Source organism: Pongo abelii, chromosome 9, assembly GCF_028885655.2.
Source record: "Pongo abelii isolate AG06213 chromosome 9, NHGRI_mPonAbe1-v2.0_pri, whole genome shotgun sequence".
In the NCBI taxonomy this organism is placed as follows: domain Eukaryota; kingdom Metazoa; phylum Chordata; class Mammalia; order Primates; family Hominidae; genus Pongo; species Pongo abelii.
Window position 1 is genome coordinate 133,710,717 of NC_071994.2, and position 18,882 is coordinate 133,729,598.

Sequence of the window (18,882 nt, forward strand, 5' to 3'; positions counted from 1 at the left end):
AGAGGGCAGGTGGGGCAGAGGCCAGCACAGTGGTAAGTTACCAGCAGTGAGGTTGGAAGTTAGCATTTCCCCAAGAGGGAAACAGACCTCCAGTCCCTGAAAACGGTCTTCTCTTCTGGATACTGCTAGTTGCCCGGGACTTCAAGTAAGGTGGCAGGCCCTTTCACTGCATTGCCCACAGCCCCAGGTATAAATGTGTATGAGGTGAATTCATTCTGTCCCATGTCACCACTGCCCCCTAGGGAAGGGGGTAGTACTCAGGAAGAGAGGGATGACATGGTCTCAAGACCACAAAACTGCATTCCACCCCAGTCTCAATGACACAGGTCTGGATTGGGTGGAGAGCCCTGTTCTCTACCTACAAACTCTAGACTCACCCACCAACTGTGCCTTTCTCTGAGTTGTCAATGTGGGTGATGCATTAGGGACCGCTGGGATCAGGGCCTTGAAATCCTTTGCCAATTCACCTGCCCCCACGTACCCAGCTCTGTGCTTATGCTGGGGATGTTGACAGTTGAGGTCATCGCTGATTCTTTTCAGCCCATCTGACCCCTTTCTGCAGCTGTGGTGGTTCGGCATGCATCTGAGACTCTCAGGGCTTGTTACCTCCAAAGAGGAGGCTCTTGCCCAGGGGAAAGTGCTGCCAAATTCCCTCTAAGTATCCCCCCTCTCTTTGCTTTCTCAGAAACACAGAGGGACAGCTGTGAATTAGATGAAAGGATGAACTTCCCAACCTAGCATGGTGCAGAACCTCCTTTCGTGCATAATTTATAGGATAGGAATAACTTGAGTCTAGAATGTTTTGGGGAAACACTTCTAGAGGCAGGAGAATGGAAAGAACAGTCTCTTCAAGCCTTTTCTCAAAACAAGCAAAACACTTCGTCCTAGCACAGTGTACAGTGCTTGGGACATCCTGTACAGTGCTTGGGACAGTCTGACCTGGGCAAGCAATGAATACAATTCTGTGTTGCCTCAGGGCTGTTGTAACAGTTCAATGACTGGTTTTTACCTCCTTGAAGACCCTTATTTGCTGTTTCCCAGAGTACAACTCCTGATTTTTTCCTTTTGAGACAGAGTCTCACTTTGTCGCCCAGGCTGGAGTGCAATGGTGCGATCTTGGCTCACAGCAACTTCTACCTCTCAGGTTCAAGAGATTCTCCTGCCTCAGCCTCCCAAGTAGCTGAGAATGCAGGCGGGCACCACTACACCTGGCTAACTTTTGTATTTTCAGTAGAAATGGGGTTTCACTATTTTGGCCAGGCTGTTCTCCAACTCCTGACCTCAGGTGATCCATCTGCCTCAACCTCCCAAAGTGCTGGGATTATAGGCGTGAGCTACTGCGCCAGCTAACTCCTGGTTTTCAGTAGCAGTTAGGTCCTGTAGGTTTTCCTTCTTTCTCGAGTGTAAGCATCTGGGAGAAGTGGGAGTGAGAAGCATGCCCAGTTTCCCTTTCTCTCACCCGAATGCTAAGGGCTAGAAGTGGGAGATTTAACTGAACCAAGGAAAGTCTTGAGTGTCCATGAAGCCTTCAGTTGTGAAGGCTCTGGAAATTGCTGCTTCATTTTTATTTTATTTTTTAATTTTTTGAGATGTCGTTTTGCTCTTGTTGCCCAGGCTGGAGTGCAATGGCGAGATCTCGGCTCACTGAAACCTCCGCCTCCAGGGTTCAAGTGATCCTCTTGCCTCAGCCTCCCAAGCAGCTGGGATTACAGGCTCCCACCACCATGCCCGGCTAATGTTTGTTTTTTTTTTTTTCAGTAGAGACAGGGTTTCACCATGTTGGTCAGGCTGGTCTTGAACTCCTGACGTCAGGTGATTCTCCCACCTCGGCCTCCCAAAGTACTGGGATTACAGGCGTTAGCCACCGAGCCTGGCCACTGCTGCTTCATTTTTTTAATAGGATGAAGTGCCCCCATAGGTAGCATTTTGGAGGTTCTCTTTGGGGAGAGAAGTCAGATAGTGAGTTCTGGACTTTATCCTTCCTCATTTCAACAACAACAACATCACCACCACCACCACCACCCACTACCGCCGCCGCCGCCGCCGCCGCCACCACCTGCTGACTGGTTCATTGACTGGCTCGGCAGCCCCCGCTCCCTCCTGGATTTCCCCTGCCCCAGATGTGCAGTGCCGCTAATTTCCAAGGTAGCTCCTGCCGTTCTCAATGCAACCACAAGGTGTCAGGCTTACCTTGGCTATGTTAAACCCAGGCCCCTTGCCACAGGGAGAGAAAAAGGGTGGGTGGTTTGTAGTGGAAACTCTTAGAGGAATGGCAGATGAAAACAGTACAGCAAAACAAACATCAACAAACCAACCCGTGAAAATCCCATAACGGCATTCTGCCAATTCCGGATTTCTTACATTACTACTTTATTTCCCAAAATATATAATTACAGCAGGGTTGCCAAACTACGGCCCAAGGGCTAATTGCTGCACACTGCTTGTTCTTTTGCACTCGACAAGCTAAGAATAATTTTTATATTTTAAGTGGTAAATTAAAAAAATTGGAAAGAATATTAAAATTTCTTGATAGTTGAAAATGGTATGAAATTCAAATTTGTGTCCATAAATAAAGTTTATTGGAATGCAGCCACAGCCATTCACGTACGCATTCTTTGCTCTTGAGCTGCGACGGAATGGTTGAGTAAGCCTAAAATATTTACTATCTGGCTCTTTGCAGAAAAGTTTGCTGACTCCTGAATGTAAAAGAGCATTAATTTGGATTCCTCAAATTTGGAATCTGGGATTACTTAGGCTTGCTATATGCCATTCTTACGGCATAAGAAGCTCAAAATAATTTCTTGCTCTGAATGTGAAAGGGAAATTATATAAAAAATGAAAATATCTTTGTTTTTGTCTTTAATTCTGTATCTAATAGTTGCTTATTATTTAATCCATCCTTAAATAATTAAAAGATTTTTATGTTTATGGTGTCTTATACGGTAGGCCCATAGTGATTTTTAAGTTTTTAATCAACTTACATTATTAGTGACTGGTTATTTCTTAGTTTATAACTAGAGTTTTATATGGTATATATGATACATTTTTAGTGTATATAAGTTCTGGTATTCTTTACAATTCCAGACTCCTTAAGATGGGAAGAAACATTGGTGATCATCTAATCCACTGCCACTCACATTTTGCAGAGAAGAAACAGAAATTCAGAGGTTTCAGTGACTTACCCAAAATGACATAACTAGTGATGAATTTTTTTTCCCAAAATACTATCGTATCCTCTACATGAAGATAAAAAAATTGTTTTGCTTTAGAACTTCATTTACAATTTTCATTAAAGTTTAGTGTTTACTATGGGCCTGGGCATTGTTCTGAGCACTTTTTTTTTTTTTTTTTTTTTTTGAGACAGAGTCTTGCTCTGTCACCAGGCTGGAGGGCAATGGCATGATCTCGGCTCACTGCAACCTCCGCCTCCCGGGTTCAAGTGATTCTCCTGCCTCAGCCTCCCGAGTAGCTGGGACTACAGGCGCGTGCCACCACGCCCAGCTGATTTTTGTATTTTTAGTAGAGACGGAGTTTTATCATGTTGGCCAGGATAGTCTCGATCTCTTGACTTCGTGATCTGCCCACCTCGGTCTCTCAAAGTGCTGGGGTTACAGGCGTGAGCCACTGTGCCTGGCCCCACTTATTTTAACTTAATTTAACTTTCGTTCAATCCTCAGTAATAATAGCTTCCATCTTTTGAGTGCTTGCTGTGCACTAGGCACTGTGCTGAGCAGCTCACAACTCTTATTTAATCATCATGACAATCCTCTGAAAAAGACATCTTACAGACAGGTAAAGAAATAGGATGGAGAGGTTAGAGAACTTGCTTATGGTCACCTAGCTAATAAGCAGCAGAGACAGGATTCTTAACCAAGGTGGAATTCATAAACTGGAAATTAAATATGACAGTTTTCTGGTGAGATTGTGGTACACTGAGTTAGTGTTCCTTTGAGCAGAACCAAGGATTAAATCATGGTATTACGGAGCTGGAAGAGACTCCAGGTGTTCATTGGGCCTGTCGTTGGAGATTTCTTGGAAGAATGGCCCTCCTTTAAAAATCTCAAAGAAGGGAATAAACAGCTTCTGTCAAAAGCATGTGCTAGCACTTAAATATAAACAGAGTTATTTCTTTCTAAACCAAGTAATACCATTTGTGCTACAATTCATGTCCATTTTCTGTAAGTTTGGCTATTGTGCAATGGCTGTGACTCCACATTGCCTGTAATAAAGGATTTCCTTGTCCTCATCTATCATATCACTGAGCACACATCCCAGGCAGGCAATGTCTGATTTTTGGCATCACTTTTGTGCTGACCGTCGCCTTGTATTCCCTTTGGCCTGCAGGTTTCTGTGATTGCCACCTGCATGTGTGGAGGCATTTCTGTGCTGCTTAATTCTTCCTTAGTCCTAGACAGTCTTTTTGGAATCTTTAAAGTTTTTCAGTATTTAGAAAATCTTTTTTTTTTTTTTTGAGACAGAGTCTTACTCTGTCACCCAGGCTGGAGTGCAGTGGCATGGTCTTGGCTCACTGCAATCTCCGCCTCCCAGGTTCAAGCAATTCTCCTGCCTCAGCCTCCTGAGTAGCTGGGATTATAGGCGCCCACCAATATGCCTGGCTAATTTTTGTAATTTTAGTTGAGATGGGGTTTCACCATATTGGCCAGGCTGGTCTTGAACTCCTGCCCTCGGCCTCCCAAAGTGCTAGGATGACAGATGTGAGCCACCACGCCTGGCTGGAAATCATTAAATCATATCCCTGAGGCCACTTTAAGTTCAATCCCCTGTAAAGTGCTAGCTACTCTGATTGTTTTTCCTGCCTTCATCTGGTGTTCACAGTCTCAACAGGCATGCTCCCAATTCTGTGAGGTATATCAGGGAAAACCAGATCCAGCAGAAACTTTACTGCGATATTGGCATTGTCCTGCTTGCTAATGAGATTTTAATTGATTTTAATACACTGAGAAACAAATCCACAAACAGCCCTTTCTGTTCCTGCCATTTGTATTTTTAGTGACTAACTGCCAAATATTGGGTTCCCAAAGTTGCAAAAGAGATGGTCCCTGTTCTCCCAAGATACAGTCTTGTGGAGGAGTCTAGCAAGACACTGGTAAAAGGTTGCCCAAGATTCCATTTGGAATGCATCCATGATTACAATCTGTGCTTACTACAGTACCTGGCCAGTAAGAGTTACTTGCACATTTTAGTATTATAAGCATGGTAACAATTGCCACCATGAGAACCAAGACATAGGTCATGCCTGTCTCACCACATTATGACCAGAAGGTGGCACTGTTGGAACTTGCTCTCTCTCTCTCTCTCTCTCTCTCTCTCTCTCCCCTCTCTCTCTCTCTCTCTCTCTCTCCCCCTGTCTCTCTCTCCTCTCTCTCTCTCTCTCTCTCTCTGTCTCGCAACTTTCTAAAAAATTAGGCATCACTACCGTGTCATGCCAGTCTAAGAAAACAGTCCTTCAACATTGTTCAAAAAATCTGAGCACACAGCAATTCCTCATAGCCAATCACCGGAGCCAGTTGAAGGAGGCGCTGTCCTGTTCCTTTGTTTAGCGTGAGTCGTACGTCTCTCCTTCCTATTCTTCTTTCTTCACTTTGATTTCTGCTCTTCATGACACCAGTGTCTCTCAACTCTAATTATCTCACAGGCCGGGAGAGCTTGCAAAGCTGAGATGTCTCCAGGGCCGGGGACAACCTTAATCATGAGGACGGCTTGGTTTCTGTACACCCCAATTAATTAATGCAAACATATATTTCTCCCAAATCTTCACTATTGATTCTAACCACCAGGTGGGAGTCTTGGCATATTTACCTTTTATAGGTCCTAGAAGAAGAGGGTCTGAAAACTCCCTCAACAATGGATCTCACTAGCTACTTAACCACTTCGGAGTTTATATATATATGTAATATGTGTAAATGTATTATACAAACTTGCAAAACTACACTTATTTATCTTTGTTTTAGAAGGAAAGAAAAGAGAAATGCAGGAAAGGAGCCGGGATCTTCAGGATCTGGGGTGATTTCTCCAAGCAGATAAGCTGCTTATTGAAAGTCACTGTAACAAGTCCCAATGTAAGTCCCATTGTAACAAGTCCCTTTTACAAGGAACTTGTAAAAACTACCCAATTCTTATAAATGTGCTTACAGTGAGTTAGAGCTGAAGTGCTAAGAAGCCTGCCTGGCACACAGTAGGCATGTTTATTGTTTTCTATCATCATCGTCCTATCCTCATCATATGTATTCCCATCTGGCCTGGTGCAATAGTTGTAAAGTATTTAAAATGTATCTTGTCATCTTTCCCCTCATCCTCAGGGTCTCTCTTCTTTTAGAATCACCTAGGGCTCTCCTCTGACCTTCTGTTCTCATGAATAGGACGCAAGCCAATAAGTCATGAACACTTTGTTTTGATAGCAAATACTACTAGAAATGTTTGAATTTTAAGAGATCTGAGGAAAGGGAAGCAAAAGAAATAAACGACTAATAGAATTTCAGACACTGTGGCTCTAGCATGAGGGAGCAATCTGGGGTCCAGTGACACATGCCAGGGCCCCTAAGTAACTATGCTACCCGTTCCTGCTTGCATCTCTGCAGAACTTTGCGCAGGGAGATATTTTTCATTCCCGGAAGTGTTTAAGCAATGACATGGGCACCTGCAGGCTGATATAAGAGAATTCCTGGACTGGGCAGGAGATTATAGGTCCTTGAAGGACCCATCCCTTCTAATTTTAAAATGTTCTTTAAAATTAAAAAAATTAAAACTTATTCTTGATCTAAAGAAAGGGTCTTACTGTGTTGCCCTGACTGGTCTTGCCCTCCTGGGCTCAAGTGATCCTCCTGCCTCAGCCTACAGACACTGGGAGTAGCTGGGACTACGGGCACGTGCCACCTTGCTGGGCCTAATCTTCAAATAGTCTTGAGTAGTAGAGGATTATTTGGATTCTGGATAAGAAACACAGAGTTTTGTTTTTGTTTTGACTTTTAGATATCTACCCCCATTGCAAATTGTGCAGCTGTCTGTTGATCCCACTTCCTGAGGTTACAGGAGTTCTTCCTTTTTGTCAGAGCATTCTCTCTGGCAGGCGCTCTGTCTGGAGTCTCCTCATGCTCACTGGTGTTAGAGAACTTTAAAGAGAGACATAGACAGTAGAGGGGAATGGAACCTAGGAGATCCTGTCTCTAACCTCTTACTTTTCTGATGGGGAAATTGAAACCTTTTTGGTCAAATGTCATTTGACCAAAGTCACACAGCTGGTTGGCAGGAGATTGAGGGCCAGAATGTAGGTTCTCGGCCACTGTTCTCTTTATGTCACTTTGAATGCCACTGTCTCCTGAAGAGCGGGATCTGGGCATGACATGACCAAGTCCTGGGGCTGTCTGGAGGCAGGGCTGACAGTTCAATCTGGGTCCATGGAGTGGGGTGGGATGTACTGATACAGTTCCGCATCTTCCCTAACCCAATGGACCATGTTATCTTCATTCAGACTGCTCTCTTTTGGGATGTTTGTTTTTTTCTTCATGAAAAGAGCCTTCTATTATGGAGGAATTCAAAATGTCTATAATTTAGCCATATTTAGTGACTTACAAAGGAGGGTTTTACCCTGTGTAAAACTATTTAAGAATGTGAAGGTATCCTCTGATTGCCTCAAAAGATGATGTTGAAAGTAAGAAGGGCTGAGGACTTAGGAAGAGAGTGAGGTTGACAGCAGCCACGTGCTGGGAGAGGAAGCAGGGGAGGGTGGGGATAGATGTAGCCTTGTGCACTTACATGGAAAAGCATTTTAATTAGCATTGAAGCTTCAAATATTGAAAGCTTTTTATTCACAGCTTGCCTCGTGTGTATGTATGGACAACAACTCACATCAAACCTGCCCACCCACCTACACACACGTGCACACACACGTATTTTGGTGGTGCTGGGAGAAGTGGTACACCTTTCTGTTTCTCCTCTTTCTCATTTTTCCTCTTTTGCTCCCATCTCTGGGCTCCCACCCTAGTCTTCTCTCTTCTCCTTGGACTTTACCAGATTTTCTTCTTTCCTCCTTTCCTTCCTCAGCTCCCCATTCCCTGTATCTTCACTTCCAGTAAGTAATTCCATTAACCTACTCTATGTCACAAATGGTGCTAGACACCAGAGGCAAAGAAATGCAAAAGACAGTTCCCACGTTCTGATCTCCTCTTTCATCATGACAGCTCTTTGTCTGGCAAAAGAGAAAGTTAAATAGCCAAATAAATATAATATAATGCTGCAAAAACAAGAATAAAGCTATAGCCACAAAACGTGGTATACAGAGTAGTAGTTCAGTAGACGTCTATCGTTGGAAGTAATACATTATGTTGGAAGTAATACGTTATGAGAACCCAGAAAAAGTAGTGATAGCTGTGTTTTGATGGGAAGGCAGCAGGTTGGGAAGGATTCCATTTGAGTGATATTTTTGTTGGACTTTAATGAATGAGTAGGAGTTCACCAGGCACTGGAGGGAGAAACCACCCCCCCCCCCGCCGCCAACACATGGACACACACACAGATGCACAAACACGAAGACATTAAAGAGTCTGCCATGTTTGAGAAAGTGAGGAGTTCCCTGAGTTTGTGGTGTAAGGGGCTGCTGAGGCATGGCAGGACTTGCAGCTGGAACAGTCAGCAGGGCAGGTACGTGAAGGGGGGTATTCATCACCCTGGGGACTTTGGGCTTTCTCCCAGAGGGCAATGCAGGTTCATTGAAGCCTTGTAGTCAGGGAAGTGACATGACTGTATTTGTCTTTGGAAAGACAGCTCTAGCAATTATGTAGAATCAGGATTGCATTAGTGGAGAGATTGGATAATGGAGACCTGTCAGGACATGACTTCAGGAGATGGCAGTAGCCTCAGCTAAGAAGTGGCGGCAGGGAGGAACGCGGTGACCATGGGAAGAGAGATGAGGCTGCCTAGTGGAGGCCTGAGGTGAAGAGATATGCCACTGGCCTAGCTGGGAAGACAGCAGGGAAGAGGTGTAAGTGGACACGCGCATTGCTTTGGGTGTGTGCATGGGGGAGGAAGAAGTCTGGGTACAATTTTGAAAGGAAACAAAGACAACCCCAAATTTCACAAATATTCATAGAGCAATGTGCTTGCCTGCCTGCCTGCCTTCCTTCCTTCTTTCCTTCCTTCCTTCCCTTTCCTTCCTTCCTTCTTTCCTTTCTTTCTTTCTCTCTCTCTTCCTTCCTTCCCTTCCTTCCTTCTTCCCTTCCCCTTCCCCTTTTTCTTTTTCTCTCTTTCTCTTTCTTTCTTTCCTTCTTTTTCTCTTTCTCTCTTTCTTTCTTTCTTTCTTTCTTTCATTTTCTTCCTTTCTTTTTTGACAGAATCTCACTCTGTCACCAGGCTGGAGTACAGTGATGAGATCTTGGCTCACTGCAACCTCCGCCTCTCAGGTTCAAGTGATTCTCCTGCCTCAGCTTCCCGAGTAAGTGGGACTGCAGGCCTGTGCCACCACGTTCAGCTAAATTTTGTATTTTTAGTAGATACAGGGTTTCACCATGTTGGCCAGGCTGATCTCGGACTCCTGACCTCAAGTGATCCACCCGCCTTGGCCTCCCAAAGTGCTGGGATTACAGGGGTGAGCCACTGCGTCCGGCCGAGCAATATGCTTTCACTTCCACTTCAACTGCACATGTCTGCACTTGACTCCCAAATCTACCTCTCTGGTCCCCATCACTACCTGAGCTTCATCACACATATTCATTGCCACCTTGATATCCAGAGGGTCCTTACCTAGCCTGAAACAGACTTTTTCCCCATTCCTCCATTTCTCTCCTTTTCCACATTTCCTAGAGCACAGGTGACATCTGCCTGTCAGTTACCCTTCTTGCTGTCTCCTCTCCCCCTACAGCTGGGGCCTTTCCAGAAGCAGGAAGCACCCCTGGTTTTCCTTTGCTGATTGCAGTGACTTTTATTCAGTTGAGTTCTGTGGTCAAGTGTCTTCCGGTTGGCCTGTTGGCTGATTCAAAATGTCAAAGTGGGAGGTACCGATGTGAAGGAGGAGGTTCCTGGCTAGTTCAGGGAGAGAAAGGAGAGGGAGGGTAGAATCTTCACTTGGAGTGACTTGACTTTTGGAGTTTCACCAACCACAGCTTAAAAGCATTGGGCAAGTTGCTGGGCCGCTTTTGCCAGCTTGGCTAAGAAGTGACATTACTGGATCCTATCACCTCTTGGCTCTCAACGATGACAAGAGATGCTGCACAAAGGTGCAGAGAGGAGAGAGTGAGGGGAAGCATGGTGTGGAAAGCCTTTATGGAGGAGACAACATCTGTTTCCTCAGTAGAGCACTGGGGAACCCATGGTGGGAGAACAGCAGGGTCTGCTGGGCGCCTCAGGCTCTGCTCTGGGAACTGTGTACAAGTGGGAGGTGGGCCTGAGCCAGGGCAGCCGGAAGCAGATTTCTTCTATGACTGGCCAGGCTCAAACACTAGTTTTATGTTCTTCTTTAGTTAAATACCAGAGTTGTCTGCCCTTTAATTTCCAATGTTCTTGAGGATCAGAGAAAACTCACATCTATAAGCCTCATGCATATCAGGTTCCTGGAGGCTCAGTTGTAAATTGTACCTGACTCTTGGGCCCATGCTGCCTTGTTGACTGTCCATGATGCTCATTCCCATTGCCTACTCACCTCCCACTTTTGGAGTGAAACACATTCCGTCTGAAGTGAGGTGATGTGCGTTGACCATTAGTAAAAGAGAGGGCCAGATGAGCTAAGCATTCCACACAACATTTCTAAATGAGATGCCAGATGAAAAATTTGAGGTTGAGAGCTTGCTGAATGGAAGTCCTCCCATCCTGGCTCTGTTGGGCTCAGAAAGAAGCCTGGTGGGTGACAGCAGGGTGAGTACACGGAATCAGTTGATGTGCATGTGCTCTTTATCAGCTATTTTCACCTTAGGATAAATGAAGACTCTGGTAGCAAATTTTGAGAGATGGGAGTGAGGATGTATGAGAAGAATTAGAGAGAGCAGCAGAAAGCATGGTGTAGGGGAGGCCAGACAGGGACTGGAGAGGGTGCAGGGGAGAGGGGCATGCTGGGGGAGAGAATTGACAGTAGGGTGTAAACCACAAGGGGCTGCTGCCTCTGGGTTTCCACAGGCTACTTGCCTACACCCTAAATTCACCTAGATGAAGAAAGTAAGAGCCTGCAGCTCCCCTCAGTTTTTCTTGGCAGAACAAATCAAATAAATTGCAGGCTCCTGAAATGGGAACTGTATCATACTTTCTGATTACAAGAGTCCTAAATAATGTTATTCACTCTGTGGGCTCAATGAGTCATTACTAATGATAATGAGACTATTCTTTCTCTTTCTGTAAGTAGGGGATTCAAAACTCCAGGAAGCATTTAACTAGCACCCCAAAATAAAGCAACCTCAAATAGGGCCGGGACTGGGCCCTGGCTTGCTGACCTGCAATTCTGGCAGTGAGTTAGACTGATCCTTGCTCTTGACCTCTCAGTCATACAAGGGCTGGTATGTTAGGCTCAGGTCCTGGCATGGTCTTTTTGATTTTCAAGTATTTTCACAACTTACTCCCAGTGGGAGAAGAAACTTTTCCTCCTCTTTGGGCATGGGCAGGTCTTTCTAAGCCTTTAGGAGCTAAAGAATGAACTTCTGAGAGGCTGCAAATCTCCCAAAATTGTGGGCAGAATTTTGTGTGTGCATGTGCCTGGGTGTTTGTCAGGGATGAGGTTTCACTGTGTTTATGGCATTCTCCAAGGACCCAGATGGTTAAGGATTGCTGCATTAGAGCCCATGTGATCTATGTTAATATCCAGTGAGTTGAGTTCCTTTAGTGTCTGTACTAGTCTGTTCTCTCATTGCTATAAAGAAATACCTGAGACTGGGTACTTTATAAAGAAAAAGAGGTTTAATTGGCTCATGGTCCCACAGAATATACAGGAAGTATGATGCTGGCATCTGCTCCGCTTCTGGGGAGGCTTCAGAAAACTTACACTCATGGTGGAATGTGAAAGGGAAGCACATACATCGTGTGGCCAGAGCAGGAGCAAGAGAGAGAGAAGAGGGAGGTGCCAGGCACTTTTAAACAAGCAGATCTCACAGGAACTCACTCGCTATCACAAGATCAGCACCAAATGGGAAACCCGCCCCCATGATTCAATCACCTCCCACCAGGCCCCACCTGCAACACTCGGAATTACAATTTGACATGAGATTTGGGTGGGGACAGAGATCCAAACCATATCCATGCCATAGTGCACAGGCAGCAAAGCAAAAATGAACGCAGTGGGAAAAATGCTCCATGGGTGTTTTCTGTGGCTTCTTGTTGAAGCTCCAAAGACAGTGGGCCAAGTCACTTTAGGGCCATTAAGCTAATTGTTGACCCACAGTAGGCTCAGCTTAAAGGCAACTCATTGGATTCTCACGAATTCTATTTCAACTAGCTTGTGAGCATGCGTTCGAGGAGTGTGAGAAGGAGTATGTGTAGGGGAGGAAGATGGGGGAGAGCTGAGTGTGGCTGGAAGTGCATGATACTGGGGTACACCCATGGTATGAGTCAGAATGGGAAAATGAAAAATGGAAATAGGATGGTCTTACCAGAAGAAAGGCAGCTGAGGTCAGAGGAGTCCCCAGGGCTGGAATTTAACAGGAGAGGAGTGTTTCAGTTATACCTCTGCTGCTCAGTGATAAGGTGATCTTTGTTGAGTCACTTAAACTCTGCGTCTTAGTTCTTCTTACTCAAAAAGGAGATGTTAATAACTCCTGTCCCATCGCTCCCCTCCCCAAGTATTTTTGTAAGGATGGAATGATAACATATATCAACTTATTTACAAATCATATGGTATTTTGTATATGCCAAGTATTTTTATTAGAAGGGAGGATGAGCTAATGGAAGAAACCATGCTACCTGGGAGAGCAATGAATTTTGTATTGGGACCTCATCTGGCATGCAGAAGCCTGGAGGTGGTCCTTTGCTAGAGATGGGGTGGGGGCCTGAGGCTCAAAGTCAAGCTCAATCTTGAAGCTACTCTTTGTTGATGGTGGGAAAAGGGGCATACTGGGAAGAGTAGAGGAGATAGAAGCTTTTTGGCAGGAAAAACTAATTGCTTTCTAAATCCCTAGACAGGAGTTGAGGATTTAGCATCCATCTCATCTCCATTTCAGGCATTCTCCTTCAACCAGCCTAAAAGCTAAAGGTGCAGCTATACACAGAATAGCCAAGAGCTCCAAAGTAATTTGCCCTGGGGGTGTGTGTAAATCTATAAAATAAATGATTGAATCAGGGAGCCTGAGATTTGAGGGGGGTGGCTCTTATTTAAAACTGTCTAAGGGGGATTCAGGGTGAAAGGAGGCAGCCTGGAACTATTGTTTGTTGAGTTTGTCCAAGCCAAATCAAGACCCTTTGCTCTAATTTCCTAGCATGCAAGAGAACAAATACAGGAGTTAGCACCAGAGAGACTTCTACTTAAACGCTTAGCCCCAGAGTAAAAAACAGAGTGGGTGGCTGAGAGGGAAAAAACAGAGTTAAATATTTCCTCTGAGTAATGAAGAATGAACTCAGGCCAGGGCTATAATTCATGGGGCCTTAGATGAATCTCCAGCTGCTTCAGCTGTCTCTGCATCTGGGAGAAGCCCAGTCAAGAGCTCCAGCAGTTGTGGAAGCCAGTGGATGATGGCAGCTCAGTCATTTAACACTCGCTGGGCCTTCCCGGGGGCTTCCTGAAGCCTGTGCCTTTCTATACTTTGCCTGCTTTGCCCACCTCTGTGGTACAGATTCCAAGAGGAGCAGATTAAATGCATCTGGGATTTTTAGGGATCTTTGGTAAAGAATGATTAAGTCCTAAAGCTCAAAACATGATAAATTTGCACATCTGTTTTCATGCTGCTGTGTAAAAACCGATTTAAGTCCTAACATGGTAGGCCAATGATTTAGAATAGCTAATCTGGGGAATTGGGAGACTCTCCTAAGTCATTTCCCTGCCCGTTAAAATGTTGCCCAGATCATAGTGCTTATCCCTCCACCCCATTTTTCCCCTTAATTATTTTCTCCTGTTTTGAAGAGATCCTCCAGGATGCCCAATTTCACAGGTAGGCAGAAGTCACCCTGTGATGAAGAAATCTGCCGGGCGTGATGGCTCATGCCTGTAATCCCAGGACTTTGGGAGGCCAAGGCAGGTGGATCACAAGGTTAGGAGTTCGAGACCAGCCTGGCCAAGATGGTGAAACCCCGTCTCTACTAAAAATACAAAAATTAGCCAGGCATGGTGGCGGGCACCTGTAATCCCAGCTACTTGAGAGGCTGAGGCAGAAGAATCGCTTGAACCCAGGGGGCGGAGGTTGCAGTGAGCTGAGATCGCACCACTGCACTTTAGCCTGGGCGACAGAGCAAGACTCTCTCTCAAAAAAAAAAAAAGAAAAAAAAAGAAGTGAAATCCAAACCTAATCCTTGTGGCTGCCTCCTTCTGGCGTCAGTGAGTTACCTTTTTGGGCTGATCTTCTACCTGGAACCTGCTGCATCCAGCTGGCTTGACCAGGAAGTTAACACCTCCTCTGGGGACTGTCATGGAGACTGGTATAATAGGAAAGGAAGCCCTGCTTTTGATGAGTTTCCAGACAAGTGTGGCTGCAGCCCAGTCTCAGGAAAAGGGATGAACACACAATTAGCAAAGGGCAAGCAAGTTCAAATGGACTCTGCCTATGCTGGAAATGGAATGCATATATGTCAGAGGAACTAACAAAAAAAGAGCAACCAGAGCTGTGTGAGTTAAGTCAAGGGGCTTCCTATAGGAGGTGAGGGTTATATAGGCAGGCATGGATGAGGCTGAGAGGCCATTCTGTATGGGAGGAAAGGCTCAACATAAATATGCATGCTGAAAGAACAGCTTCTGAGCAGGAGCACTCAGGCTAATGAATTTAGCTAGGGCCGGGCTTTCAGATGAAGAGTAAAGAGAAATGATTTCACGAGATGAGTAGAGAAACTGGCTGGGTAGCCTTAGGCAAGTAACTTCCTTTCTCTGGACCTCAGCTGCCACACCTATGGGATGAAGGTAGTGGGCTAGGTGACTAGGGTACTAGGCTAGGTGACTGGGGTATTGGGTTAGGTGACTAGGGTACTGGGCTAGGTAACTAGGGTGCCAGGCTAAGGTTTTTGTCAGAGAGATGTAGAAATACATAATTATGAGAGAAGTATGTCAGGCACTCGCTCTATGAGAGAGCCACATTTTTATTGTGGAGATGAAGTATCTTGTCCAATATTTTACAGACTGTAAGTGACCAAGCTGGAATAGAATTGGGTTGATTCATTTGCTCAGTATCTTTGGAGCGCCCCTGTGAGCCCAGCACTGTGTCAGGCCCTGGGAGATATAACAGTGAACGAGATGGGGAAGGTCCTGCTCTCATTTTAACGGAGGGAAGTCAGTCAAGAAAAAAATAAAGATCTAAGTGAGCAAAATAGGTTTAGATAGAGAGAAGAGGTAAATGCTAGTGGACAAGACAAAACATGTAATCATGGTTGTGACTTGGGACTTCTTAGATTGGGCGGCCTGGGAAGGCCCCTCTGAGGGGGCTGTACTTGGGTTGAGACCTGGAGGCTGTGAAGAGGCCAGCCTAGTTGGTGAAGGACAGAAAGGCCAAGCTGGGGATCTTAGATCTGACAGATGGCCTAGACCCCCAGTCGTTCTCTGGGAGAAGAGCTGCTTTTTTAAAAATTTTCATTTTCATACCTTGACAGGGAGTTGCTTTTTATTTCCCAGGGATCTTAAGATCACGGAGGGCAGGAGAAGCAAGAACTCCGTGGCGGTTGTGGAGTCCCATTATGGAAGTGGGATGTGGGAGCCGATGTGGAAGCTCCCGAGCAGAACCGGGAGAGGACACGCCCCGGAGAACTTCAGAAGGTGATGATAGCAATCAGCTTGGAGGGCCTAGCAGAGACTGGTAGCACTAGGAGTAGTAATAATAATAGCACATGAGAATATTAGCAGTACTATTCGATAATATTTAAGGAACTTTTAAAATATAGCAAGCATTGCCAAACACTTTGGAAGTATATTAACTCATTTAGTCCAGGCAGTGGGTACAATTCATATCCCCATTTTAATAATGAGAAAAGTGAGGCTTAGGGAGGTACAGTAATTTACCCAAGATTGCACAGCTAAGATCTGGTGGAGGCATGCACACAGGGCCCTCTGACCATGGGCTCTTAATCACTGTACCATGTTCCCTTCCATAGGCCTCAATCAGTCATGTAATATTTGACCTGGTCGTTATCTTAGGTATTATCTAGACCACAGATTTCGGATGCAGTCCTCTGGCTGAAGACCTCTGAGCTAGGATAAGCCCTTCTCTTTTGACAGATGAGTCAGAGAATCAGATCAGTGATAGAAGTGGAGTGCCAATCCTGAGTCTCACCTCTACTCAAGTGCTCAACATATCCCTAGATCCTCAATTCCCTGGCAAAAGTGATTGGATGGAACCACAGGCTTCCAAGGGGGGACAATCAAGCATTAAATACGAGAATGCACATATAACTCTTGGTGCAATGTTTAGCACATACTAAGCCTGCAATACATGCTAATCCCTTTGAGCAAATCCACATAGCCAGTTTCTGTGCTCAGGGATGAGAATAGCTGGGCTGTGACTGGGGCAGGGGGAGCACTAAGTGAGGAGGGAGCTTCCTCTCTCCGGGCCTGCCATCTTGACTGACATCCTGCAGCCCTTGCCAAAGCCCATGGGTCAGAATGAAAGTAAAATGTCGTTGGAAACCTTGCAATCCACCATTAAAACTGCTGGGTGTAGTAAAACAATTGCTTGCCCCAAATAAATGACTTATCATTGCTGTTGGTTGTCTGCGTTTCTCTTTAATTATAGGCCCTCTTTGAACGCTCAAACACACAGGGCCTTTGTAAACTTGAACTCCCTCTCTCACACACAGTCCTCCCATATGCATACACTCCCTTTCATTTACAGAGTATAAACACCCATCTCTCACTCATTCACATAATGAATTTCAGCTCCTTGCGTCCCAATCAAGGAGAGGCCTCACTGGAATTATGGGCATCTGAGACATCTTCATGTTCCAAGGCTCCAGGGGGTGCTTCCAAGAGTGGATCCTTTATGGGGAGAAGATAATGGGCGAAAAGTGCTCTTCACTGATGGACCAGTCCCAGCCTTTTCTCTCCTTGGACAATAGAGTTCTTTACTTGAACAGCCACTTCCCTAAAAAAAATTCCAAAATTCTCCCACATCATCCCTTTTATGCTTAAAATCATCACACACTCCCTTCTTTGTCCTGCCCTCTTGCAAACTCAACTCAGAGCCCTTTGGCTCCAGAAAGATTTTCTAGGTATCAGGAGAGACTAGCAAACCTCCCTCCTCTCCTTGCCTTTCTTCCTTGTCAGAGAAAGAAGTTGATTCTACGGAGAGGTAAGAAGGATCTTGAGGTCTAGAGCCTGAAAAACTCCTTGGGCTGTTCTCCAAACTAGATGGGAACATAAGGTGCAATTGTGTCTTCTCCACCTGATACCCACTCGGCCTCCTGTGCCAGTCCCCAGTCCAGGGTTTGGTCAAGGGTCAAATGAAATAATTTCATGGAGGAAGCCTGGCCCGATTTTTCTACTCTTTGCAGGAAGACAGCCTCTTCCTCTTGTACCTGCAGCCCCAGCACCTGATCTCCACATCACTGCCAGGCAGGTAGCTGTGTAACAAGGGCTCATCTTCCTGCCCCCAACCCCAGCTCTGATTTGCTTATTCAGGTGGTGTAAATACTTCTACCAGGACCTATTTCAAGCCACTGTGATGTCCCTGACTGGGGAGATGCAGGGCAGCACACCATTTAATATCTCCTTCACATTTCCACCCCACTCTACTCTCTTTTCTGGGAGTTGCTGTCTCAGAGGGTTGGTGGTTCTGGTGGCTCAAGACCACAAGTAATTATCAAATACTCAGGAAGCGACGGGTTTTGAGTATTTATTACCTTTTAAAAATGTACTTTGTGGCTAGGCATGGTGGCTCACGCCTGTAGTCCCAGCACCAGGAGGCCAAGGTGGGTGGATTGCTTGAGCTCAGGAGTTCAAGACCAGCCTGGGCAACACGGCGAAACCCCGTCTCTACCAAATACACACACACGCACACATACACACACACACACACAAACTGGCCTGGCGTGTTGTCGTGTGTCTGTGGTCGCAGTTACTCAGGAGACCGAGGTAGGAGGTAGGAGACCAAGGTAGGAGGATCACCTGAGGTCGGGAGTTCGAGACCAGACTGACCAACATGGAGAAACCCTCTCTTTACTAAAAATACAAAATTAGCTGGGCGTGGTGGTGCATGCCTGTAATTCCAGCTACTGGGGAGGCTGAGGCAGGAGAATGGCTTGAACCCGGAAGGCGGAGTTTGCGGTGAGCCGAGATGGCGCCATTGCACTCCAGCCTGGGCAACAAGAGCAAAACTCCGTCTCAAAAAAAAAAAATATATATATATATTATATAATATATATATAATTTGTTTAACTGTAAGTGTGTTTAGTTTAATTTTTAATAATGTCCGTGATTAACAGCTGGCTGGCAAGATTCCTGAGAACTGAAGAGTTTGCCTCAGCCCATCCAGCACACCATGGGCCCAGGGCAGACCTTGGGGCTAGGCGGTCCTGGGTTCCAGAGGGCTCCCATGCCCCTGTCCTATTGTTCTTCTGGCAATAGGACATTTACGTGGGGTGGGGGGGGGTTCTTGATTCTGGGTCTTTTAGGGGACTCTGTGATTAAGAAACAGCAGGGTTGTTGCAACAGCAGGGATGAGGTGGGCCTGGGGACGGGTCAGTGAAAGGTCTTCATTCCTAGCTGCTGACCTGGTCTGCCTTGAGATAAAGGCTAAGACCCAGAGAGTGGACGGTGTCCGCGGGGGC

At 45.7% G+C, this 18,882-nt stretch overlaps 1 long non-coding RNA gene across 1 annotated transcript; it reads left to right on the forward strand.

Moving 5' to 3' along the window:
* The first annotated feature begins 5,173 nt into the window (after positions 1-5,173).
* On the forward strand, positions 5,174-16,818 carry LOC129048836 (uncharacterized). The gene is made up of 4 exons (XR_008511521.2): positions 5,174-5,562; positions 5,973-6,080; positions 15,737-15,877; positions 16,337-16,818. It is a non-coding gene; the product is annotated as an uncharacterized LOC129048836 (long non-coding RNA).
* The last annotated feature ends 2,064 nt before the right edge of the window (positions 16,819-18,882 follow it).